The sequence below is a fragment of the Strix uralensis genome, chromosome 1, assembly GCF_047716275.1.
Source record: "Strix uralensis isolate ZFMK-TIS-50842 chromosome 1, bStrUra1, whole genome shotgun sequence".
NCBI lineage: Eukaryota > Metazoa > Chordata > Aves > Strigiformes > Strigidae > Strix > Strix uralensis.
Window position 1 is genome coordinate 148346086 of NC_133972.1, and position 27927 is coordinate 148374012.

At 40.6% G+C, this 27927-nt stretch overlaps 1 long non-coding RNA gene across 2 annotated transcripts in view; it reads right to left on the minus strand.

The window, feature by feature from the left end:
* Nucleotides 1–338: 338 nt before the first annotated feature.
* LOC141954536 (uncharacterized) overlaps nt 339–27927 on the minus strand; it is a 34410-nt gene continuing 6821 nt past the window's right edge. The window contains exons 2-3 of one of the 2 annotated variants that reach the window (XR_012632199.1): nt 12964–13091; nt 339–913 (exon numbers count right to left, since the gene is read on the minus strand). This is a non-coding gene — a long non-coding RNA (uncharacterized LOC141954536). Of the gene's footprint in view, nt 914–12695; nt 12871–12963; nt 13092–27927 lie in introns of those variants that run through there. The other variant, XR_012632200.1, reaches the window with a different exon arrangement.

The window sequence follows — 27927 nt, forward strand, 5'->3', positions numbered from 1 at the left end:
AAGTTTCTCCTTTAATTGGCTGAAACACTGTAACAATCCCCCAAAAAGCAGTTCAAGCCACTGCCAGCTTAATCCAATAGCCATTTCTGTCTGAAGAACAGGAAAAACAGATACTGTTTTCACACTGTATGTTCTGTGATACAAATTAAATTGGTCATAGGAAGTCATTCTGGTCATAAAAATGAACTAACAAGTATCCGTAAAAAAGGTGAAAAGAAACCTGAAGACTGTTTATTTTTAAGTACAGAAAAAGAAGCGTCAATACACTTTGTAAAATAATACTCTGTCTCACACAAAAATCTAACAGGTGGTCATTAAAAAAACTAGGACAAGAATTTCTTGTGTTAAATACAACAAAAACATTTAGAAAAAGAAGTTGCAAACACGCTTTTGTAGCTTTAGCTATTCAGATCTTATCAAAGGGGCTACTTTTACTAAATCAAAGGTAATTAAAGGCAGTTAACCACATGCATTTTTGTATCATTTATTAAAAACAAAACAGTGAAATCAACTTTAAAGAGAGATTTAAGAACTGTGGGTGAATTAAGAATCTTGTTTCCTTCTTCCTTTTAACTAACATGACACTAAGAATTAAGCAAACAAGGTGATTCCTTGTCAACTGAAACAGTGCTGTGAAAACTCCAAACAGGAGCAAAGTAATTTTAAAAATCCCCAAAGAAAAGGCATTATGAGAGTCACCATAACCATAACCATCAGCCCAGCTCCATGGTACTGCCCTTGGCAGGGACCTGAAGCAACAGCAGCTCTTTTGGTCTGCTTGAAGGTCTTGCAAAGAGGACTTTGCTCTGACTTCTGATTTCACAGTGTGTTTCCTCGCAGCTTTTATGTGGCTGCTTGCTCTCAAGCACTTGGATTGCAGAAGGGGAGCAGTGATTTCATGGTATGACCTTTGCTGGGGAAAGGGAGAAGGTGATCAGTGTATGTTCTGTGCATTTCATGAGAATAAGCAGCTTTTAAGGTGGATAAAACATGAAATATTTCAAATCTGGCACATCCAAAATCACTTCGAAAATCCTGGCATACATAGTTAGTGCTATCTAATGTCCCTAAATTCTAGATAATAACTTCCCTGATCTTTGTTTGGAATTAAGAGTTACACATAGGAGTCAAGGGTGGTACATGACGCCCACCAGCTCCACCCAAGATTTCCTCAGCACACATTTTATTAACAAGGAATTTTTCCTGTTTTCCCAACATATTGGACATATTTAGCTTCTCCAATTACACTGCAACTTCTTTTGAATGAAAACTTAGAGCTATGAACATCAAATAACTTCTCCAATGTCTTTCTTCTGCTCAGGAAATTCCAGGACAGGTTTGAAATTTGTAGGATTTTTATTCAGAGTTGTCCATTGAGCTAAGCACACTTTGTGCAAAGAGTTCAGCCCCTGAGCTATTCCCTTTGGCTATCTGGCTGCTTGCTGATAGGTGAGGAGTATGACTGCTCATGTCAGATCATAAGCTATCATTTCCAGATGTCCAGCAAGCCTTTAAAAATTGAAACCTAAGTGATGTTGAGATAGCCATGAAGGCATGCCCAGCACGAGCCTTCACACAAACAAAGATCAGTGTATTTGGATCTGACACACTGAAAGCTAAAAAGGCAAAAAAATTACCACTATGAGCCTCCCTAGAAAACCATCAATACAGGTTTGAATTGTTTCAGCAGAATAACTATTTATAAATACATCTTGAGGAATTCACACAGGCCAACAGACAGCATTGCTGTCTTTACAGAAGACAAGCTAGGGTTTAATAGGAATAAACTTACTTCTGCAGATCTTCTGCCTCATCCATCCTATGGCATTTAGCAGAGAATTATTTTTCTTTAATGGATGGCTTAAAAAGCTCCATATAATTGATTCATTCCTTCTATTTTTCTATGGCATTTTGGAGTTATTTCTATAGACTATTCTTGGTTTCCCTCCTACCAGCTTCGCCTGACACTTGCCTAAGGGGCTTCTGCATTTGAAATCGACAATTACAAAAATCCCTTTAAACTTTAGTTCTCTATCTTTATTTTTACTCTTCTTTTACATTGCTATAACAGCAGTCTGCATTTTGCTTTAAGAAACCCACTGGGCATGATTTATTTCATTTCCCAAAGTAGGAAAAAGTTTGAACTTTCAGGAAACAGTGCTGAATTTTCAAGCAATGCCCAAGTAACACATGACCTTACTCACCTGCCACGTCCCTTAAAAGCCCAGCAGAACCCACATTGCTTAGCAAGACCTGGGGCAGATTTGTTAAATACACCGGAGACGCAGCTGCTCTGTGCCCACACACTGGAGGGGACAGGGCCGAGCATCCCCAGTCAGCTGGGCAGGAAGCTCCTCTCCATTTCTTGCTGAGGTCCCACAACAGCCTCTCTGCACCAGTACACAATGGGGTTTTGAGTGTGTGTGTTATCTACATTGTTTTGTGGACCTCAGTAATACTACTGCTTGGATATAAAAATCAAAGTTGCCTCTGGCCATGTACAGTTTTGTGCTCATACTGCACATATGATCATACAAATAGCATTATTTGATATAGCACCATTCCAAGCTTTGTGTGATTCCAGACAGCAGAATATGTAAAACTTAAGATTTATCTTTTTTGATCATCTGTTTAGATCGTTATTTCAAGAATGTTTAAATATGAGGCAGGAAAGCTCACCAATCCCTTAACAAACAAACTTTAAAAATAAATAAAAAATAAAAACACTACTCCAGTACATATGTTGCTCTAATCATGACTCATTTGATTCTATTTCATCATGGAAAGAGAAACAAGGGAAATAATTTTGTCTACAAATAGGCTTTTGAGGAAAGAAAATAATCAAGAACATATAAGGAATACAGTCCAGAGGAAGCCTTAAGAGATGTGCAGACTTGACTCCTCAGAAGGGAGGGAAGATTTACTTTGTAGCTAAGGTACAGACCAAGACATCTGACTACATCCCCAGCTGGATCACTGAGACTCTGTGTGACAACGCGAAGTTAAACATCTCCAGTATAACCTTGGCCCTATTAAAATCAACAGCAGAATTCCTATTCACTTCAGCATTACTGAGACCTTACCTTCTGTGCTTCATCTGTCCTGCAGTTTAACAGCATCTGTAACTGGGCACCACAGACCCTCCCCAGCACACACAAACAACATACAGATAAATTTGGCAAGAGTGACATGATACCAAATACCAGAAAGCACATAGCTGACATGCTCAACTCAATGGAAACCACAGGTGCCTCTGAAGCAACCTAGAGCATTAATTATTATTGTCCTGTTAAAGTGCCCAGTCTCTGTTTCTGTGGACAAGGACCAAGATGAGCTCATCATGGTGCAGCTGGAGACCTTGCACTCCAAGTGTAAGGCAGGAGATGACCACCCACTGTACAGAGGAGTAATGGCAAAGAGATAAGCCTGGACAATGTGCTAAGCAGTCTTTTAGGCTAACTGCTGTGAATTTTTTTTAGGCGTTATGGCACACACTAATTTTAGGGAAGGGTTTGGAGCTGCTTCACAAAGAGTGATGGGGAGTGTTTTGTGAGCAGAGGAGGCAGGAGGGGAAGGATGCACGCACAGCATTTCTTTGTAAAGACGTAGGTTGGAGCTACCAACAATCTGCCAAAGCCCAAAGCTCCTCCAGAAATAATGAAATAGCAATGAACACCAGCAAATAAAACTCTGCAACATTTATTTACCTCTGATGTAATGACAGATATAGACAGAACATGGTAAAGCAGTCAGTGTGCTTGAGCCCATGATGTTAGTTTGTATTCCGTTTATACAGAGTCTCTAAGAGAAACTCATGAGCTTCTAGAAAGGGTTTGAATGCTTTGAGGGTGACTATGATTTAAAAGTGGCAGTAAAAGAAAAAAGAAGACAAGGAAGGTAGTGGTTAATTGACCTTTATTGTGCCTTCTGGTTCATTTAGAAATGGAAATTAAATTAACATGATAATTCAGTCCTACTGTGTTAAGACTGCTATAAACCCATTAAATTTTATGGCCATTGATTTAACATTTTTTTCTATTAACTGGGTTTAATTTTCAATATTGTCATGCAGGTTCTGAAAAGTGGTAGCTTGGAAGAACCTGGCTGGATGAACCACTGTGTAGATGCTTTATGCCAGTAGCTCAGTTACTGGAAAGCATAAGCCCAGGCTCTCACAGGCGTACGCTGATTCTGGCACCCACCCTACGCAAAGCTCAAGGAACTACCCAGAAATACCTGGGCTTCCATCTTTTCCAGAGTTAAACTAAGCCTGCCTGGCATCCAACACCCTGAATTTAGCATCAAGGAAAGAAGTTCATTCTTTTGAAATGCTTTCTGTGCCAATTCAGTGCACTTCTTTCAAAAAATTTTGAAACAGGGCTCACGTTTGGTGTGTCAGCTTGCTCATCCCTTCCATCTCCTGGAGAAGAAAATAAAGTCCACTTCTTCTTCAGAAAGAAAAAGTGATGATCATTTCACAAGCCCTAATCTTGCTGCTAACTCTATATAGATATATACCAGTAGCTGCACAAAGCCTGAATTTTTTGTTCTTCCTTTCTATTTGATTATTGTATTTAAATTATTCTTACATATTTACAACAACTAAGTAATCAAGTTTAAAGTAGAGCTGGTTGGAAGTCTTTTACAAATTTCCATTCTACAAACCCAGAATTGTAGATTTAAAAAACACACACAACGAATTTAGGGAAAGGTTTCTTGGGTCCACTGAATGTCAGCGACAAACCTGGAAATGTAAGGGTAGTCTTCCAAAACTGTAGTTCAGAAAAAGGTGATAAATGTTATTCTGTGCAGATTTATATGGGTACTTTTTCACATCTCAAAAAGACACTGTGCAGTGTTGCCACATTTTTGCATAATAATCTTTTCTGGAGGCTGATAGTATTCTTAAAATAATATTTTTCTTCCTGTGAAGTAAGATTTAAGTGGAAGAAGAATGTCATTTCTATAATACTTTTCTTCCTGACTTACTGTTTATTTTTATATACATATTCTTCCTTGAAAAATGAAGCCAAATTAATAATATGAGCATTCTGTTTACGGTACATTTTCCCATGGTGCGATGGTTACCCCTCACTAATTTCTCATAATAAAACGCTCACTTGCACACAAAAGGAACTTTAGTAATGTAAAAGCGTATGGAAAACAGCCTGTAACAATTCACAGGAATATATTACTGACAGAATCCCACACCAGCAAAAGTGACACCAATCTATCCTTCCTTTTTGCTTGCTTTTTTTTTTTAAACTGAATCTATAAGCATGCACCAAACTCCCCATGTACCAACAATGTTCTGATATGACACTTGGCTCTTTAACCTGCCAGAGCTGGCAGCAAATAAGGGAATAAAACTGTTTCCTACTATTGTTGGCAATAAATGCCTGTCTGTGTTAATTACACTTTACGTTGGTATTCATCAGTTCAGTCAACACTGCCTGCTTTGCAGCTTCTCCACAAGTGACTAAACCCCAACAGCGTCTCTGCTGATACCAAGCCGTGGCGAGGCAGAAGTTCCCAGGAGCAGGAGCATTTGGGGACTAGCCACGACTGGCCACAGTGCAGAGGGCTGTGAGTAGCTGCACACACTTCAGGGTTGCTATCAGGTTGGAATTCAGCCCAGAGAGGCAGATTTAATGTATTTTATTTTGCCTTGCATCCAAAGCTTTGGGACAGAAATGCTGTAAAGAATGCAGTCACCAAATTAAATGACAAAATAACAATGACAATGGAAAAATCAATGCTCCATAAGCAAAGGGGAAAAATACTTTCAACTAATGCTAGAAGCGAGGTCTAGAGAAGCAGACAGGAAGTTTTTCCAGGAAGGTGAACTACCAGAATATGATTTTGGGGAGGAATAGAGGAGGTGATAAATGAAAATGGACAAGCTTGGAAACAAAGGACTGAATGGCCAACAGAGGCCTGAGCAGAATATGAATGGCTAAAACTTACATAAGAAAAGGTGTGAGTATTATTTATTCACTGTTTACCTGAAAACTCAGAGAAGTAAAAGGTTTATTTCACTTCACCAGACCTGATTTCAACAAGTTTTCAGCATGGTAGTTTCTAATTTGGTTTTCAGATGCTTTAGAGTTGCTTTGACCCAATTTTTCCACTTTGCTGGTTTGGAATGCAAATATTTATTCACATAACCAAATTCTATACCTTCTATCACATGCTGCTCTGTATATATTTGTGTGTACCATACCATAATCTCCAGAAAAAGTTTCAGATGAGGGTTGGGCCAAGTTCATATGGTTTTGTCCTTATTGTAGCAGACTCATCAATCCTAGTCAAGACTGTTTCAGAATTGAGACAAATTTTACTCCTATTTGTGCAAAACAGTGAAAATTCATCTCCTTTCCCTGACCCACAACTGACAGAAAGTCTGTCTCAGTGCAAAGCAGCTGATCATACCAGTTCCTGTAATGCTTCTTTATTCCTGTCTGGGAGCAGCACCTTTTGCTTTTACCGTTATAGCCAGAATAGGAAAAACAGGACCATGTTCAGGCAACTTTAGGCTATGCTGAACAAAAGGAATCATCTATTTTCTTCTCAAAAAAAAAAAAAGGTCAAAACTAGAACAATCCATTACCTAGGGGTGACTGAAATCTTTCACTTACTTTTTTTCCTATGAAAAGGTGTCATTTTTTATTTGAATAGACAGTCACAGGGAATATTTGTTTGTGATTGAAATTTGGAAAGTTTTACTGAAAAACTCCAAATCCTGTAAACTAAAAGGTTTTGAAGGTTTGGGATTTGGGGAAGGAGCTGTACAAAACTTTTTTTTGGTAATGAATACAATAACTTTCCTACTAGACCTGCATTTCCACTGAGGTCTAAGGTGGCCACAACAAAGCGGCATAGCAAGCTGGAAACCTTGGTAATGCTGCTTCCTTGGGACAACACAGTGGTTAAGGGAAAAGCCTGGGTGAATCAAAACAAGATCTACCACAGGAGGTGCCTAGAGGGAGAAGTGGCATAAAAGGGTATGGAGGGGGAAAGAAAGGGGAGAGGGTAGGAAGTGCCTGTATTCCTGAAGCATTCAGGTCATCCCAGTTTCCCTCCGCAGAACTGCTCGCAGGAGGCTGGAAAGAAAGACTTTACATATCCTAACCTGCTTCATAAGACCTGTGCATGAGTTGATGTTAATCTGGGGACAAGAATTTGGTCCCAAAACTTGCATGCCTTTTACAGCACCATGTGATTTTATTGTTCTTACGTCTTTAAGTTTTACTGGGTTTCTGGGTTTAAATCAAACAATTAACAACAGAATGTGGTTTCTATTTGTGGTTTCATTCCAACATCTACTGAGAAATGTTATAGTGACACCATTCCCTGTGTATCCCAATTATTGCTGCAGATGTACATCTGAACACAATCAGCTTATAAAGCCCTGCTGTTCATCTGTCTAAAACCAAAGACCAGAAAACAGGCTCTAAAGTGTTGAAGATTTAAAAAAAAAAAAAAAAAAAAAAAAAAAAGGAGTGTAAAGGGAGAGAGAGAAACCATTGAGACAGATTTCTTTTTAAATTCAGTCCAGATTGGTGTTGCCCAAAAGCTGTTCCCAACAGCTCATAGCTCTACTGTAGCCTTCGTGATAACAGTTGGTGGCCTCAGTCACATCTTCAGCATGTTGTTTTCCACAGTATGCCTCCCTTTGTCCCACAGGAAGGTGATGGGGAGCTTCAGCAGGAGGGCAGAGGGCCCTGGGCCCCACAGCAACTCCCCCAGGCTCTGCCGCCCCACAGAGGTGCCCAAGAGAGGAGCCAGAGCTGCTCTCTGATGACAGACAGGCAGAGGGGACCCTCAGGCTACAGGGATGGAGGATGGGTGGGGGATGCAGATTTGCACCATACTCCCCAACACCTCATTCAGAGTCCAAGTGCACTTCAGACACACAGGCACAGGTGGGCGCTCAGCTGGTGTTAGCTGCCTCTCCCCTGGGCACTCAGGCACTGTGCTCAGCAACACAGTTCTTCCAGTCGGTCCCACTGCCTCAAGTTGTGGGCCCACATTCATCACAGGAAGACATGCAGTGATATGAATGACTGAAAAGTGAATTAATATGAAAATAGTAAACAATTCTTTTAATTAGCTCTTCTTGTGACTGAATTTTCATTACAAGCTTGCACAACCAACTTATTTCAGTGGGAATGCTGCTGCTTTGTTTTGTAAGGGAGCTCTCAGGCAAAAATGTGGCAGTGTACTTCTAGCAAATATCACAGATCAATACTCATCTTTTTCCAGACTCAGATTGATTAATATCCATGACATACTAACTGTAAAATGAGTACGGTACAATTAATCCTCCCTGTACAACAGAAATAACCCATTAACTGAAGTAAAAGTACACAGTGTGTCAACACTGACCAAAAGCTTAGCAAGATGAAAACTGCTGAGCTTGGGTTTGAATCCAACTTTCAAACCCAAATTTAGCAAGACAGTAAACAACCTGGAGGATCCATTTGTGTTCTGTAACCTCACTGAGCCCAGCACAGTCCTCTGGCTGATTTTGGGGCTGCACCAGCAGCATTTCATCCTCACCACGTCAAGGTCACCTTGTCTGGTCCTACACTGGGGAGAAGGAATTGCTCTGGGGAATCTTTTTGATTCTCAGTACAGGAGATGTGTGAGAAATTCGCCTTTCCAGTGGGTAGACTTTTCAGTATTTGATATGGGTCAAAATATCTTGCAAGTAAAATATTGTCTGTTAAATTATTTGGTTTTGGGTTATATTCTTATTTCGCTGAAGCAATGAATGCTGTTGTTCAAATCAAGAGAATATAGTAACAGTTTCACCTCTACTGTCCCAGTGCCATAGCCTGGGAATGAAGACTGAAAGAAAATTGAAAACCATAGAATCGTAGAACAGCTTATGTTGTAAGGGATCCTTAAAGGTTGTCTAGTCCAACCCCGCTGCAATAAGCAGAGACATTTTCAACTAGGTCAGGTTGCTCAGAGACCCGTCCAACCTGACCTTGAATGTTTCCCAGGGATGGGGCATCTACAACTTCTCTGGGCAACCTGTTCCAGTATTTCACCACCCTTGTCATAAAAAATATCTTCCTTATGCCTAGTCTGAATCTACCCTCTTTTAGTTTAAAACCATTACCCCTTGTGCTATCAAAATCATATCCAGCAGGACAAAGACACAGAAGAAAAAGATCTTCACATTTTGCCTTCCACAGCCAGAGACAATCATAGGAAAATGTGCATAAAAGTGCAGCATGGTGAGGGGTAGGGTCTTTCAGAGAACAAAATCCCCCCAGCACCCAGGCACACTGCCCAGGTCTGACACGCTGGTGCAGCATGGTGAGGGACAGCTGCTGATGCAGGCAGGTCCTGCTTGCTTCAAGAAGTTGGACGCCCACAGCTGCCCCAGCCAAACACAGCAACATTTCCAGCTACAGACCAACAGCTGAGATTACTGGACTTATCAACTACACAGGTGTTGGTAGACGATAATAATACTATTGCTGGTAATGAAGATGATACCTTTACCAGTAAAGAGAAGGTCAAAACGTAGGATATTTTCACAGGGAAAGAACAGGGAACAGAGTTGAAGAAGTGTTCCTTACTTTGCCTGTAACCTTCTTATGATATCCAGACTACTCTGGAAAAAAAAGGTGTAACTTTTACGCTATGACTGACCATCATCATATGGACCATAAGCTTTTGACAACTGTGATGTCTCTTTGTGCAGCTATGGGTTGCTCGATGAGAGAAGACACAAATACAGAAGATTAAAGATTGAAGGCTCTGAGTTCTTGCTCCCTGGGAGCTAAATCCCCCACTGAGAAAGCAAAAGAATCGTGAGAACGCTCTCAAGCCTGACCTCAGAAGTGTGGTATTCAGCATCCCTCCCAACAGCTGCCTGCCAAGACTCCAGGTTTCACTCTTGATGGAGGTAGCAATCAAAGGCAAGAAATACGGAAAATGTCAAGGTGAGGGAAATATTAATATATCCAGGTACCAGAGTCCATTTTATGGCTGTTTCCTGAGCCAAACACAATCTCTACACTAGCAATGTGAGCAGAGCCACAAGCAAAGAATTATGGAAACCTGGTGCACGTGTAACAAAAGCAGAAAAACAGCTTCCAAACCCATAGGAGTCAGAGGCGATTTCATTCACATTATATCTTTTAGAAGATAAAAAGGTATTTTGAACCATGTTTTAATATGTTTATCAAAGGAAAGATATAAATCCAACAATAACATCCCAAATTTCTCACAGATGGAAAATGGGAATCAAAGGGTTTTGCATAGAAATCTGTTGAAGTCAGGTTTTGTTTAGACAGTAATTCCTGCAAAGAATCAAACAACTTTCCCCTCCAGTTTTAACTTGGATTGAGCTCTAGATGTTGGAAGCCATCTGTCCTCACAAATCCAATGCAGACAGAAAATGATCCTAACTGACTTGAACCAGAAATACATGGTTATTTCAGTACCCATCGAAGAAAAAGATGTTGAGGTCAAATCATCCCAAGACTATTTCACCACAAAATGGCTACACCCCATTTAAGAAATTTGTAAGAGTGTGGCTGACAAAGTACATATGGACTTAAAATGTAAGGTTGAGTGAAAGTCATATTTTATATCAAAACTTATCTATTACTGATCAATAGGGTGTGCAGAGGAGCAAGGGAGGTGAATTTTACCCTCGCTGACTTGGAGCAGCAGTGATCAGTTAAGCAACGGGGATGATGCCTCGGCATTACTCAGGTAGGGAAACAGCAGCTGCATTTACTAGGAGAAATGGTCTATCTGTCTGTCTTTTCAGAAAGAAAAAAGTCTGGGGGAGAAGGTTAATCACCCTGACACCACTAACAGACTAAAGAGCAATGCCGTCAGGTGAGGGGATGAAGTGCTGGCTAACAGGGCTTGCAGCAGCACCTCCGTGCCAAAGGCAGACCCTCAGGAAGCCCCATGGTCCCAGCCACCATGCCGTGGCTCATCTGCAGGGAGGCTCTTCCCATCTAAACCCCACACAGGGAAATTTATCATATATTGTTTCACATTTTTCAATTGCACACCAATGTTTTATAAACATTTGTATGCTATCCATTTTGGATATTGTGAATATTTTATTTGTGCTTAACTGGCTTGATTTGAGAGTGATTTAAAGGCAATAAAATAGAAGAAAAGGCTGAGGCTCTGAAGAAGTGTCCTATCTTTCCAGCACACTCCCCAGACTATCCAGAAGGAAGCAATGCAGAGGTCCACAGAAACTAGAAACAGGAAGACAACACTGAGACAGAATTCTCCTCTCATACCAGTGACAACCCCAGTAGGCTCTTTGGCTTTCACTAGGATGTTAGCGAGTCATTGAAACCCATAAGCTCCCCAAGGCATTGCTCACAATGATACTGTTCATAAAAATCTGTATTTTCTACAAAGGGAAAAACAGAGTTTGACTTCTTAATTAATACTCCAAAGAACAGCATATAAGTAGGAAACGAGCAACTGGCACAAGGTACAGAAGCTGCAAGATGTGAAGAGGATTGAACAGAGAAGGATAAAATTACTCAATGTAATTGAGGGCAAAGCCCCTGCCCACAAGAGCCTGAAGAGCCACTCTGGATGGAGGTGAACACTGCAGTCCCTACCTCTCCAAACTGCTGTTGGGACAGAAAGAAAATATCTTGACGAGGATATTGCAGTCTGATCCAATGCAACCGAAGAAACTTCCAGTAAGCTGGTCTTAGCACCACTGTCCTGAAAATGATCTGATGAGAACTCATCATGTGGTATACAAATCAAAATAAGTAATCAAATGCTGAGGCAGATCCCAGCTCCCTCCTCTTCTTCAGTGATTCAGTCTACTGATGAAAAATAAATAGAAAAAAATATTCCAAAAATTATTTCATGTACAATAAGACTTTATTTTTGGCCTTCAGTTAGCTTCTTTTTTCCTGGAGGAGCACCACAGGTACCATGACACAGACCAGCACACTCTTCAGATTTTTTTTTTTCACAGACCCACATTGGTACCCATCAGAATGCCCTTCACTGTTCAAAGTATACATCTCAAGATGCAAGTTATCAACATGAAGCTTTCCAGCCTATTAACATGTAGTATTTTGCCTCAGAAGAATGTACTGCAGGGAAACAAGTAACTGGGGATTCACAAAGCTAAGCACAGACTCAATTCTTACCAAAACTTCCTGTCGCCTAATGAGAGAGTGAGATCTTCTCTGTGGACAGGTCTCTACCCTGTCACACCCGTGTCTATTTCCTACCTCCCATTGCCCAACCATTGGCCTGTGTTCCGCTTAAGTGAAAGATAGCACTTTCCATGTTTTGTTTTATCCTGAATCTGGATGGGAAATGTGAATATTGAACACTTTCAGAAAGCAAACAATGCCAATAAGGGAAGACTATCCTTACTTTGTGACAGTTCATCTGGCCAGAGTCTCGCCATGTGTGAGACACAAGGAATTGGTCTCCCTGAGGGCAACTTCCCTGGCTGTCCCAGGGAGATCCAATTGAATGCTGAGCTGATTTGAGCCAGAAATAAGCTAGGATTTTTCAACAAACTCAAATAACTTAGGAAAAAAAAAAAAACCAAAACCACAACTTTTTTTTATTCTATATTTTTCCATTGAAAATAATTTCTGAGGAAACTTGCTGAATAAGAATACTGATTCTCTGGGATTTTGTGAGGGGAAAAAAGAAACCAAAAGGGAGAGAGAGAAGAGGCACATTGGATATGGGGCTAGAGGGGGAAGTCATGAGAGAAAAGCATTGCAGGGAGCTGCCAGACTTGCTGAAACCTCTGCTGGCTTGCCAGATGAATCAGACCACAGAATATTGAATTATGAAGATTTATGACTGGGAATTTGAGGAAGTTACCTGTGATACAAAATATGTTATGTGAATGAGATCTCTTCTGTTCTATTGACAGAAGCGTATAATGAGCCGGGAGCCGGGTCCCCTCTGCATTACCTTTCTGGAGATGCTCTGTTTGACTGACAGCTGAGTTGGAGCAAGTCAGCCACAGGGAAAACAAGGGCAGCACGCTCTCAGGAGCTACAGAGCAGTCTTCTGTGTGCAACTTTCTGAAACTTAGGAAGCTGAAAAGGAAAAAAGAAAAAGTAAAGCAAATATAAACTTTCCTTCTCCCCTTCCATCATTAAACTGACATACGCACGCACACACACATGCAGAGGAGCCTTAGAGTCTTTCCAGCACCTGGGAGGGCTGTAGCAAAGGTCACAGAATCCACATTTATTTACCCAACATCTGGTGTAAGAAATACAAAAGGCTCCATTGGCATGTGTCAGCATGAAGAGCTAGCTACCAGGCTACCGTTTTCATAGAGGCTTCCAAAATACACTGAGGTACTAGATACTACACCCATATCATACCAAGTGGGATGGTTGGTTGCTCAGAAAGCTACCAAAAATGCCTCCTATGTGGGGCAATCCACAGGCAACACAAATATGTCACAGCTGCCTCTACAACACCTTTTCCAAATCCCTTCCCCTCATAGGGGCATGTGCCATGTCCAGGGCAGAGCATGGGGCCCCTCTGCCCCGCACCGAGTAGCCTCACAGCAGGGAAAAGCATAAGGAGCCCATGGGGCTACCGCTTCTGTGCCACAGCCTGTGCTTGGCAGCAAGCAGCATGACTTGGCCAATAACATACTGTGGGTTTCATCACTCAAAACAATTTACAGCAGTGTAATTATTATTTCCACCTTATACACAAGGTTCTCATCACTAGCCACAGGGATCGGACATGGACAAAAATCTCCGTCTTGCTTACAGCAGCACTCGTGCCATCTTTAAATTACACAGCTGCAGAGGAGTGAGTCAGCTCCCTGAGTTCACACCTGCATGTGCAGGATGCAGAGGGCTACCTACCTGCTTTGCAATGCAAGGAGAAGCCAGCCCAGGTGCTTCCATAGATTTATAAGCCCACAGTTACATTCAAAGGGTGCATAGGATCTGACAAGACACCAGACAGCCTGCTGATACCTTTCATCTTAACTTCAACAACCTCTCCTTACAAAACATTTATAATTATAAAACTGTTTACTCAGACACTCAAGTGTTATGGCTACCAGCTAGAAAGCACCTGAATGTTTTATTTAAGAACAAAATTAATCCAATTTCCCCGTTGAAATTATATTTCTGTTATAGAGCCTTTGCAAAAAATGCTTAGCAAATATCTGTGAAACTGCCTTTTATAATATGACATATATAATGACACCATGTTTCTCTTTGGGCAAATGCATGATGTTACGATGAGCAAATACTAACAATGCACAGATGTGAATGCTGCTGCGAACATCAATGCTGTGCCTTCCATAAAAACCCCATGAAGTACTGTATCTTCATAAATCTTACGTGTTTTATGCATTGCTGCCATTGGGAAAACAACAACATATTGAATGTTGCCTTTTGAGACAGGATGAGTTTAGTAAGTCTAGCTAACTTAGCTTAACTTCGCCGATCTGGAGCCCTGTATCTATCACCTGAACGTTACAGCCTGCATTACTGCCAGTGTAACAAGGCAGGCAAAAAGGAGGAAATGTGTTTTAACTACAAAGTGAGAAATGTCTTCCTGATTTATTAATTATTATGTTGCAGCCAACATATTTTGCTACAAGAAGTGTCACACGCTCTTCTTTTTTTAAAAAAAATTTTTTTGGGTTGTTTCTGTTGTTCCAGGAAAGTGTAAATACATTGTACCCTACTATTTTATGTTTTAAAAGGTGACCTATACTTTCCATTTCAAATGCGGTTTCTTTAATGAAAATATTGTAATGTCAGTCCATGCAAAGCAAATGCATATTAATATGCGTTTACATCTGTCTCATATTAATATTCATGCCTGAATCCACATCCCTACACAAAGCCAATTTTCTGACCATCTGTGTGATGGCTGGTGGATGCAATGAATAAATTTTATTTGTGAGGGGAGTGATAAATCATGTATCTTCAGTTTTTCACCCACAATCTCTCCTCTTAGGTGCTAAAATGTTTTCATTGTGGTTAAGAATTTTTAAGTAAACCAAACTGATTAACCCCTTAGCAGATCATGTAGCTTTATTTGTCAGGTGAAAGTCCACAAAAAACATACAAAGTATGGCTATATGACTGAGAAAGTGGTACTGCAATTTTAGGAGTTTTAATTATTTTCTTCTTGAATTATTCCTGTCTCAGAATCACACTCAGTGCGATAGTATGGGCCAAATTCCTCACACTGACACTGAGGAGTACCTTAGACTGCAAACAGCCCGACTGCTTGCAGCAGGCTTGTCTTTGGAGTTAAATACTATTCAGAGTACGATGACTGTAACCTAAACTTCAGTAAAAACTGTTTCACATGCCTTTATTAGTGCTAAGGCTTCCTAAGTAACTGGCTGAGTACCAGCCACAAAAAACTGATTGCTAAAGCATCAATTCTACAAAAGCTTCTGATCTTCCAGAATACAAACTAACTCTTACTTTCTCTGCCACACAAGTCTGCTCCTAAATTCCCGAAGGATAAATTTTGATCTCAGTCACACCAGTGTCCACCCAGAGTAACTTTGCTCGTACTGAGAACAGCTTTTTATCAGAGGGTTATTCTCAGACAGTTCATAATGGAAATGTAGTACAGTCCAAAAACACAACTACACAAAGCCAAGTGCAATAAATTTCAGTTGTAGAGTGTAGATAGAAAAGATAAAATTCTCAACTAAGCTTGGGACCTAGGCAGCCGTAAGCCTGGGAGGTGATTAAAAAGACTGGCTTTCCAGTGCTCTCTATCCCTGGCCACACTTTTTAAAATATCTTTTTGAACTATACAGTTACCCATACCCCTAAACAAAAACATTTGCTCTTACTCAGAAGCACAAGGTCCTACATCCTGCCTAAGCACTGCTGTAATTCAGAGAGACGATACAAGAGGTACTGTGGCAAACAGACCACACATAATGCACAGCAGCAGCAGCAGCACTGGGTTCATCCCTGAATGCACCACAGCCCTGGGCACATCCACTGAAAAACATACTGGGGTAAAAAGTGCCGGCACCGGTCACCTTAGACATAGTTAAAGCATTTGCTTGAATAGCGAGATGCTTGTGTTTGAGTCTTTTTCCAGTCTGCAGTATTCAAACCATGGCTGCTACCACCCCAAGGGAATTCCTTATCCTTCAGGCTGCTGACTAGTCTTCATCTATTTCTTTTGAATCAGCTCCTCTGAAGGACACATGTGCACACACAAATTTCAAATTAAAACATGTTTTTACCAATACTAGACTAAATTATTTCTTCTTACATCTGCAGTGAAGTCACTTTAATATCAGTTAACTGGAGTTATGATGACACTGTTTGGCCTGGGATACCAAATTCTTTCCTTGAAGTTGGACTTCCACATTTTTGTAGATACAGATTATGGAACCAACAAAGAGGAGAGAGATTATTCTTTCCTCCTTCTAATGTAGGTCAAATCATGTCAGCAGCAAATAACCTACTTCTACCTTGACAATCCAGCCGTAGGTAGTTTGAACATTATTGTGCACTGGACTGGAATCTGAAAAAGGAATTGTGAATGAGCTTCACACTTCATCAGCATAATTGGCAAGAAATTACTTGTAGTTCAAATAAAAACATACAATTGCTAAAAAAGAAGCTCAAATAGCACTACAGAAAATAGGCAAAGAAGTCAGTCAGTCATCATTTCCAAGAAACCAGGTTTGTGAGGAAACCCTGGCTGAAAATATATTTACATATAATATCCTTTTGTCTTAGTAAATTGTGTTCTATTTACGCCCTTCACAATGGGAAAACAGGACTTTTTCAGAGACTGCCAAATCCAGAAGTTTGAATCTTTATTCCTTCATTTCTCCTCACAAGGCAAAGACAGGACAAAGCGGGAGGTGGCACCTTTCATCATGATCTTGCCACTCAGGGCCAGCAGTAGTTCTGAAAGATATTGCTGTTCTCATGGGTGTCGAGGGACCTATGAGAAATGAGCTAAGTTTCATCAAAATTCCCAGTGGAAAGCATCTGTATTACAGATATTGCTAGGAAAACTAATTGGTTTCCATGACTAATGAAATTCATATGGAAATATTGATCAAAACACTCCCTTTAGGTTTATGTTTAAAGCGTGTAAATAAATATATTTAATATAAATATATCTAATATTTCATATTGATTCCTAATAAGTTTTAAAGCATAAAAATCGAATGGATACATGTATCTTTTACTCCCTTGGAAAACAAAAAAAACATTTCAAAACTGGTTTTCATTTCTCTTATTAGTTTCTTTAATTGCTCATATCTGCTGAGACACATGGAAAATCTCTTATTCAGAAAAACAGCAAGGGTAATAAAACTCCTGATGTTCACAGGGGCTACTCACATGCCAGAAGATATGAATGTTTATATATGCTTTGTTAGGCTGTGGCCTGAATTATTATTGTCACTTTTAAGATTGTAACTGGCTAGCGTGTGTGCACAGAGGGTGCAGAACGAGGCATCAGAGGGAGCAAAAAATAAACAGGGTTAGCCTCCTTTTCTGTAGCTTCCCATTTCACATCCTCCACCCACTTCAACTAATGGGATGATCAGCAAGAAATTTTAGAAAGGCAGAAATCAATTCTGTAATCAGAGGGCTCCCCAAATTAAGCCTAAAGTGAAATTTTCAAAGTCCCTGCAAATCCACTGTAATTGTGCTGAAAGCAGATAAAAGCTGTAGAACTACCATGGGACAAGCTCCTGGTACCAACATACTCCCAGAGGTCCCAGGACCACATTCACTCCAAATGCCACTCTTTAGTTACCCTGTCATTCTTTGTCCACAGCCCCCAAAGAAAATAAGTAGCAGTAACCTTGTCTGTTCTAAGCTTCAAAAGATCATTTGTGTCCAAACATGAATAAAAGAATTAGTCAGATAAAATTTCCAGCAATGCCAACACAGGAGGGTTTTTTTTCCCCTTGTGCTTTGGCCAAAAGGCATATATGCACACTGTTATCCCCTCCAAGACCCTCTCAACAGTTCCAGCACCTCTCAGTGAGACTAATTACAAGCGAAACAGAGAAGAAGCTGGTGTCAGATCAGAAATTCAAGCCCAAGTCAGAGAACTTGATTCCTTCATTCCTATTCCTAATGCAAAGACAGGACAAAGCAGGCAGTAAACCTGTGTGTGTACTCCAAACATTACGTTTTCATCTCATTTGGTGTCAAAGCACACAGCAGTGCTCATAGAGGCCACGTGCTGAAGCTTCTGCTGTACAGAAAGCCAGCTGTAGAGAGAGCTGGAAGTTGCCGAGCTCCTGGTTGAGCACTCCTTGGTCAGTGCAGTCAAGCAGAGCCTCAGACCCTGCAACCCCATGGTCGCTGTCCTCCAGTACTGGCACAGCAAGTCCAGGCTACAGCCATGGAAGTGAAAACGGAGTGTGCATTAGTAAAATAGTTTCTTTCAGAGCAATTGCACTTCTTTATAGTCTTTCTCCTCCCCAGTATCCTTGTAGGTTGTTATAGTCTCCCTGGGGAATGAATTTTAATTTTAAAAGAGCCTCCAGCGGATAATGTGAGAAGAAAACTCTTCCCACAGGAGCTGCTGCACTTGCAGCAATAATATTCATCCTCAAGGCTGAAAATGCTGACAAGTTGAACTAGGTGCTCTGTTTCAGCATGGGCTGCCCATCACCCCATCGCTTATCTCCTGTCCAGTGTGATCAGTATTTAGGAAGCTGCCCTAGGAACTGCAAAGACAGTTGAGGAGTTTAAAAGGCAGTTAGCTGAGATAAACCGCTAATTTAATTGACTCATTCCAAGTAAACTGTGTCTGTTGTGGGAAGGAGATTTTAAAGAGCAACTGGGAATTTCTGGGTTCCCACCAAGCTGGTGCTGCATGAGTACACTGAAAGACCCACTGAGGGGAAGACAGGTTGAAGAGAAAACTCTCAACATCACTCTTCCTGAAAAACCTTCATATTCATTGCACCTGTATGACAAACAGGAGAGGGGCAGTGCTTGACATTGCCTTTCATAGGCTCCAAATCCAGTCTTTATTATTGCTTCATGTCTACAAACCTGCAATCATCCCCCTGTAAGTCTCCTGTAAAGGATGCATTGCTACAAAATAAAGTTTAACTGAAAGTTTTCTGGCAAAACAGTTGGAAAACACTACTTCATCTACATTAAAACTTTTCATGGAGTTTATCTGAATCTCAGCAAAACTTCTGCCAGCAAATCCTTTTCAGCAGCAGTATATGGTTAAACTGAGAAAAAAGGTGGTTGTCTCTGCGCTTGTAACAGGGACATCAGGAATTGCACAAAACCCCAGCTTCCAGACCTGCTCTGCCTGACTCAGAAGAAAGGCAAGCACTTAAAAGAGCCTCAGAGCTGAATTTTTCATGCCCCAGGAGAGGCCCCAGGGATTGAGCGTCGCTGCTTGCCTCACCGAAGATGTTTCAATCTCTATAAAAAAAGCTGAATACTCAGAAGTGTGAAATACTCCTTGAACTGTTGCAGGAGCGGCAGGCCCATGGTTGAGGCTCTTGGCCAGCAGCCTGATACCGCAGATGGATGAAGGTGGGCTTCTCCCAGGCAGGCACAGTGCCCTAAACACCTTTCCCAGGCACATACTCTCTCATTTTTTTAAGAAGAAAAGTTTTTGTTGCATCCAGCACAGAACAGCAAGCTGCTTTCATCTGCAGAGTTCTTGCAGGCCAAGGAAGACAACCAAGGAGCTCGCAGACACACAGGTTTCCCCTCTCACCTCCTGCTCCACCAGGAGATCCTGCCTCTTGGCATGCTTGCATCTTTTTTCTGCCATGCTCTTTTCATTTCTGTGCTTTTCCTTCTTGTCATTTGATGTTTCCATCAGCTCCAGCCTGTAGAGGGGGAAGGGGAGGATGAGCATAACCACTTCCCCTGGGCTACTACTGTCCAGCCAGGCTGGAGAAAGGAGTCATCTCACCCTATCTCCAAGAGACCAGGGCTGAGCAGCACCCTCATCCACCCTGCCTCAACTATTCCCCTCAGCCTTGGTACATGCTTTTCTCTCAGGCACTGTCTCTCTCCTGTTTGTCACACAGGTGCAAGGAATCTGAAGGGTTTTCAGGAAGAGTGATATTAAAATGTTGCTGTAACTTAGAAATGGTTGCTGCTAAAATAAGACTATTTCCAGGAGAAATAACAGCACATAGGGTTGACCTCGTTCTTACTGCTAAAGTAGGCAAATATTCAGTCAGTGTTGCTTCTCCAGTCAAATAACAGATCAGGTAGATCAGCTTTTGGAAATAGGCAAAATTGGCATTTTTAATGGAGAAAAGGGTGAAAATTAATAATGCTTTTCTGTCCATGCTCAAGCTTTTAAACTACATCTCCTCCTCTATTAGAAATTCTGATTTCTCAAAACTCTCATCTTGCTTCTTCCAGTTTTTCTTTCTTCCAACCTGTTATCAGTTTTCTCTTCCACCTTTTCACCACAGGGGCTCTGCACTTGAGGTCTCTGTGCCACCAGTCCAGTTTCTTTGACAATCCTTAGCCCTATGTCCATTGTGAGATCAGTCAAAAGTTCTCAATTTCACCATCAGAAAATGTAGAAAAACAGTCCACGCAAATGTAGAGACCTCAAAAGTCTTTCAAAACTGGCTTCTTACCTGTATAGAGTCACTAAGCCTTTTAATAGGAAGTGTACCTAGCTATGGTCACACAAACATTTCCAATTTTTTAATTAAAATATTTCTATTCTTTCTCAACAAAATCTTCAGAATTTCCCTTAAGTGGGAAACATTCAGATTCCCTCTTTGGTCTCCCCAAATCAACTTAGTTATTTTTCCAGATCCTGGAATTTCTCAAAGATGGCAAATACCCTCAACAAATCTGATCAAATAATTAACCCTTCCTTGCTTTACCATCATTCATTATTCTACAGCACTAAACACATGCTTGTGTCCAGGGAATTACATTTTGCAAGGCTGCGTTAAATCCATAAAAACTGTTTGGAGAAGCATAAGCTCTTAAGACTTTAAAGCCATTTAAACTCAGTCGGGTACAACTTGGGATGAGGATTCTCAACTGTGGAGCTCATTAGCTCTGACCACTCACTGGACCAATGCCAACCTAGGAAACAGTGGAAAATCTAGCTCTAGTTACTGCATCTCCAGATGAGCATCCAAATAAAGCCCAATCAGCAAAATAAAGCTTAAATTTAATTCACAAACAGAAAGGTCTGCACTTTGAGAAGGGCCTGATTGTTCTGAGCAACAGCCTTGAAAGACATGATTTATTTTAGACGTTCCTCATATCACTTCATTAGTTGCAAAATGATATTACTAAGAATCAGTTCTAGAACCAGAACACTTCATTTTTATTAGTCATTATAAATGATCTCCTTAGCACCTACTTCTGAGAGATCTTGGCTTTTCAGCTAACACGCACCAAAACCTGCCTCACTAGCATTCAACAATAACATCCTAAATAATCACAGGAACCCATTTATCATTAAAAAGTCATACCTCAAAATTGGCTGCCACATATTGATATAATTGTATTATATTTAACCCCTCAATAACTCAGCTACCGAAATCACTTACAAATTATATCTTGCCTTCTCCTAGGCTTTCATTAGACTGACAAATATCTATGTTACTATGTGAGCTAAAAGTTCCTTGGAACAAGCGGTCGTCCTTGCAATGTTATTGCCAGCTGATGCCAGAAGCAAGATGAGCGATTAGTTTGCTTTGTAAGACTGGCTTTCATTGTTCTGAATTCAACACTAACATCTTGCTAATCCTGCGTTTAAATCTACGGACACTAATGCGCCCCTTTTTGGATCTCCTCACTGAAGTATCAAAGGCTTAGAAAGGCTAACAATAATTTCTCCATCTGTAGGGCTCACCAAAAACCTGAGGATTAAAATACTTGTAGTGGATAGGTTGTAAATTATTTATTTATCTGGACATTACTGTGAGTAATTCTGCTTTGTTTGGAGTGCTATGAATCAAAGTCTGAAAAAAATTAAAGGATTAATTTCCTTCTTGATTCATTATTGCATGTTTTGTTCCTTTTTTCTTATATTTCTACTCTGTTTATATAATAAAAATGTTTCATTCATGGATCCTTACATAATTGTCCATGACCACATCACAAGATACATTCAAATGCCTTGACGCTTCAAATATACATCTCATACTGTTTAGGATTACACAGACATTAACTGCACCATGTTCTTTTATTCTGATGGTATAACACCAAAACAGTTAAGAGTTTACAAGTTCAAATTTTGCAGCATAATACTCACTTTCCTGTTGCAAAATGTACAGGTGCAGGACTGGCCTGATTGCTCTAGAAGGCTCTGTTTGGGACTGACTTTTGCCCAGAGCTTTTTCACTTTTCTCTCTTCCATATCCACAAAGTTAAAAGGGTTGTGGGGAGCAGGAGGAAATACTGGAAATTTACACCAAAATTTTCAAGGAATTGTAATATTTCTCATTGGCAGCTTTTCATCACACTGCCAATTATGATCAGAATAAAAGTTATGTTTGCCTGGGTAAGAATTTTCAGTGCAGTTGGAATGGCACAAGATTCTGCTAATGCACTCATGCAAATGTATAGTCATAGCACACAATAAAACCTCTAATTAGTTCAGATATGACATTGCTCTCTATTCCAGTTTACTAGTAAAGTTAAGGGATGGTGTGTGCTTGTTTTGAATACATTAAACACTTCGTTCTGATTAGATTCTATGCACATTTCACAGAGGAAAATACATCTGCTCCATCAGTGATATAAAATGGGTATTTCCTCAGGGGTGTGTAAAGTGTGTATAAATCTCTGCATCTGCCTGAGATTTGCATAGATGCTGGTACATAGGTCACTTATGCACTTAGTTTTCTTTGTGATCTGGGAGTAATGCTGGTTAGCTCTCAATGCTGTAATGAGATCATAGATATTTTTTGCTTACATGTGTAGAGCTTTATTCTGTTGTGCATAAGGCTCTATGTTGCATTCCTGATTTAGTCCAGTGTTTTTACATATTTAGAATGAAAAGCTTACTTTGAATGGTATTACTGGCCAGTGTTTGTGCACCCAGATAGTTTCATCTTTCATGTTAAATTAATAATTCACCTATTTTGTCCATCAAGTAATCGTAACAAGTCTGTGTGTTGAAAATATTCATCACAGCTCACAGAAAAGCACCCTTTTGTATAGCCTATTGTCTCATATTAACTCACTTTTTTTTCTCAAGGAATTCCCCCTGCAGCAATCCCCACTGTAAGCCATTAGTTGAGCACATCTGCCCACTCTAATGACCACTCTAGTGTACACATACCTGACTGCCATCTAATTTAGACATCACCCATAGGACACTAACACTAATGTCTCCAGGGCCAGCTAAGTCCTGGATTATTGACTAGCTACAGTTATCACTTCATTCGGTCTTTGGAGGTGAACCAAGTGCACCTGAGGTCATAAATAGGTCAAATGATTATACAGCTTGCAGAGGAACCAAGTATTTTTGTTCCCTAAGAAGAACCAAAAATATACTTTCTAATTTGATTTGACAACGAATCCAATTGCTTTGCCTTTATGCAATGTCCCCTTTGTGTAGCTACGAAAATGCAGCCAATTAGGCATAACATTCTTTTTCCATATGAGCAGCAAGTTAAATAAATTGATGCCATTTAAAATTAACACCAAAAAAAGAAGGAAAATTGGCGGCATCAAATATCTGATAATCAATCTTTTATTTTATAAAGAAAAAGGAAGAAATCAGGGCTGCTATTTCTAATTAAAATAGTAAATAGAGATGTGATAAACAATGAGGGTTATGATTGCTGCCTATAAATATGTTGGGGGGAGGTAAACACACGGAGAAGAAAGAGCTATTTAAGCTAAAGGAAAATGCTGGCACGAGAACAAATGGGTATAAATTGTTCCTGAATATGTAAGACTGGATTTAGAATAACGTTTGGAAGAGAAGGTTCCTGAACAGCTCTCTAATATTACAGTGGGGCAAAAAAATACATAATTGGAGTAAATTGGAGCTTGAGAAAGAAATTCTATAACCTGTTTTCATTTGTGAACAAAGGACTGCGTGCAGTAATCCAGGACTTCCCTTTCAGTCCCAAATTTGTGAAAATCATGTTTGCACACTAGGTCAAATTCAGATCTGTTGCAGAAAGCACAGCTCAAGAGATATTTGTGCCAATGCATATTTTTTACACTGAAAGCAATTCCACTCTCTCTAGAAAAGCAAGAAATCCCCTTCTTCACAAACCTAATAGACAAATTGGACTTTATACCAGTTCTGAACTTGGCTCACTGTGCAGCAGATTTAAATGTTCATGTTTATAATGGAACTCACCCAGTGCAGCACCCTTTGGGGTTGTAGCGAGTCAATGTGAGAGAATGGAAAATTCTGCGTTTTCTTCTTTGTGGACACTTTACATACATATTAGTCTATACAACACAACCTTCATTCCAGAGGAAAAAAATGAGGTAGTAAGAACCGCATTAGGATGCAGCCTGGATTTCAACAGCTGTAGATTTATGAGAGAAGATAAAGTATGTGCTTAAGAAACAATATATTTTTGTACAAAAAAAGGGAGTGGTTGAACACATGAACAAATGCGTGTGAGTTTTCATGTAAATCAGCAAATCTACACAACAGCTGAGTGGGCTTGATCCTTTACATCTCAAACCCCAATTGCCTTCAATGTGAGCTTGGCATTTCCAAGCAATGTTTACAAATGGATTCATGCCAAGATGCCTACATTAAAAAACATAAGTGTATATCATATTATAAGATAACTTTTTGATAACAAAGTATAAAGAGAAAAGAAAAAGAATATACCAACTCCTCTGTCTCTTAAGTTTTGTTTGTTTCAGGGTAAGAAGCAGATACATGGTTTTCTTCAAGTTGCTACAAAATCCTGTATTACAGCAAAAATGTCAATGCTACAGAGAGATGCATTTCCCTTTATAAGTGTGTTATTTTTACCTGATGTTATCAACTATTGTACTGAACATCGTGTAAAATCCTGGCAAAGAATAGTAATTTACACACATTTCTTTGTTAGGTGTTTGTCATTGCATGAAGAGTCATCAGCGATCTGCCCCTCGCCTGCTTTTGAAGGTGGGTGAAAGTTGGTGACTGCTGAAGTACCCGCACGAGGAGGGATGAAGAAGGCAGCTGCCTGTTCCTCTGATCCTCTGGCGAGCTGGATAAGAGGTGCTGAGACACACAGGAACCACTCCAAATGTGCAAAACTCCCTTGTTCTCATCACACACAGCAAGTACCACAATAAACGGGGAGTGATGAGGCTTTAAAAAAAAACAAAACAAAAAAAAAAAACAAAAAAAAGAAGAAAAGAACAAGAGGAGTAATATTGTTACAAATAGCAGCATCATCCCCAGAGTACCACTGCAGTGAACTGTTGTTCTGGGAATGGCTCTGCTATTAGTACTAAAAATTGAGCAGTCTCACTAGATGCAACTAACAGTTTTTAAACTGTCAAAGTGTTTCATATACAGTATCTCTGTTTCCCAATTCCATTTCCTCATTAACAAAGCCAGAAAAAAATGACTGCAGTAATTATTTCTCCTTCAGCTTTTTTTTCTTTTTCTTCTAATTACACTGGCTCCCCTCTCCATGCCTGTATACATCAAAAAATTTTACCGGCGTGGGAGGGAGATTTATGCAAGCCCTGGCTGAAGGATCAGAACCAGTGTCAGAGCAAGCACTGAGTCACTCTTTCTCCTACACAACAGGAGCACCAGAGATTCTAGCCTGTTCCTTGAACACAGGAACAGTGATTGGAGGCAATGCAGTGGTTCAGCATCCCTAACCATTTGTACTGGTTTTGGCTAGGATACAGTTAATTTTCTTTAGTAGCTGGTATGGGGCTCTGTTTTGGATCTGTGATGAAAACAGTGTTGATAACACAGGGGTGTTTTAGCTATTGCTGAGCAGTGCTTACACAGAGCCAAGGGCTCTTTCTCACATGCCCCACCAGTGAGTAGGCTGGAGGTGCCAAGGAGTTGGGAGGGGACACAGCTGGGACAGCTGACCCCAACTGACCAAGGGAATATTCCATACCGTATGATGTCACGCTCAGCAATAATACTGGGGGGGTGGAAGTTGGTGGGGCTTACTGTTGCTTGGGGCACCAGTTGGTCGTGAGAAATTGGTTTCTTTTGCATCACTTATTTTCCTTAGGGGTTTTTTGCCCCTCCTCTCTTTGTTGTTTTTTCCTTCCTTTTTTTTTTTTTTTTTTTTTTTGTAATTATTAAACTGCCTTTATCTCAATCCACAAGTTTTCTCACTTTTACCCTTCTGATTCTCCCCCACATCCCACTGAGTGGAGGAGTGAGCAAGCTGTGTGGTGATTTGCTGCCTATTGGGGTTAAACCACACCACCATTCCCAAGGCTCTGCTCCTTGCCAGTACCCTGCTTTCTGCCTCAGCCACACTCTTTTGCTGCTGAGGACAATAACCGTGGATGAGACGGCAAGTGGATGCACATGGCTGGGCAGGTGAGGACCACTCGCCGCCCCATCCATGGCGATGGAAACCAATGCAGGGGGTACATTGGCACCTCCATTGGCTCCCACCTTCCCACCCAGCTGCAGCAGCAGGTGTGCATGGGACAGCCACATACTTGCTGCCATATTTTTTGCATGAAGACTCCAGGCTTCTTAAGGCTTTTGTTAACACCAAGACGAAATAAGGATAATGCCCCTTCATGAGCATCTTCCCCAATCTTACCTTACTTTCTTGCTCCTCAACCACAAAAATGCCTGTTCTTTAGACACTACTTTGTCACTTAGCATTTTACAGAGGAAGAAAGAGATAAGGAAGAAATTGTTATTATTTTACAATTTCCATTACAATCAGTAAGCACGTGCAAGGTGAAAGGCTGAGCAATGACAGCAGTACAGCTGCAGCTGCTGCCTGTGCCTCACATCCCCTGTTCAGCCTGCATTCACACAGGCTGTTGGTTTGACTTCCAAAAAAATCCCATTTAAATACTACGTACAAAAAAAAGCTCATTTGCACTGCACACACTACATGTCATTTGATTCCATCAACTTGACAGACTTGCTGCATTGCACAGACACCTATGCAATGAACTGGCCATCTTTCTCTCACTAACACATACACATGATGAGCACCTGCAAATCCCTATCTCTCCTTTCTGGAATAAATCTACAGTATTAAAATATAGGCATCTCCCAGAATTTTTAGAAAGGCCTCAAGTCCAAAAACTGAACTAATAGATGATGCCTGGTTAGAAAAGTCTTAGGTGCTATTTCATTATTAGTCTGATTCTTGAGAGGGACAACAGGAATCCCAGTCTGCACTAACTGGATAAATTATCTTAATGGGAGTGATGTCTGTACACTCAAAATTGGATTTCATGCAAACTATTTTCACGGAGGCCAGCCAGGCACTGGATGGTTTGATGCCTGTTTAATTGATTGAGCCACTTTTCATCTGGTAACTAAATAAGGAATAGTTCCACAATGACATTATTAATTCTCTGAACATCCTATTAATTTCTCTACTTTGCTGTCCTGCAAGTGCTCAGCCCTCCTCTCCACTCAATAAATAAATGTCTGGAGAGCAGAAAAATTGCCGTTGTTTGTGTAGACTGCCAGAGGATTCAGGGACCACAGGAGAAGTGCTCTCTGGTATCCTCATCTGCATGTGGGAACATTTCTTTCCGCCTCAGCGTGCACAAGGAAGGGTGCACCCGAAAGCAGCCCCCCTTCAAGAGCAGATGTAAGACAAGGCTTTTGCTCTGTCTCCAGTTGCCGCTGGGAAAGTGCAGATAGCCCCATTTCAGCCTGTGCCTCCAGTTCGGCCATCTTCCCCTGCCCTTGCTTCTGCCTGCTGGGGCCTCTCGCCCCAGGAAAAGGGAGAGGAAAGGAAAGGGGTCACAAAGGACATCT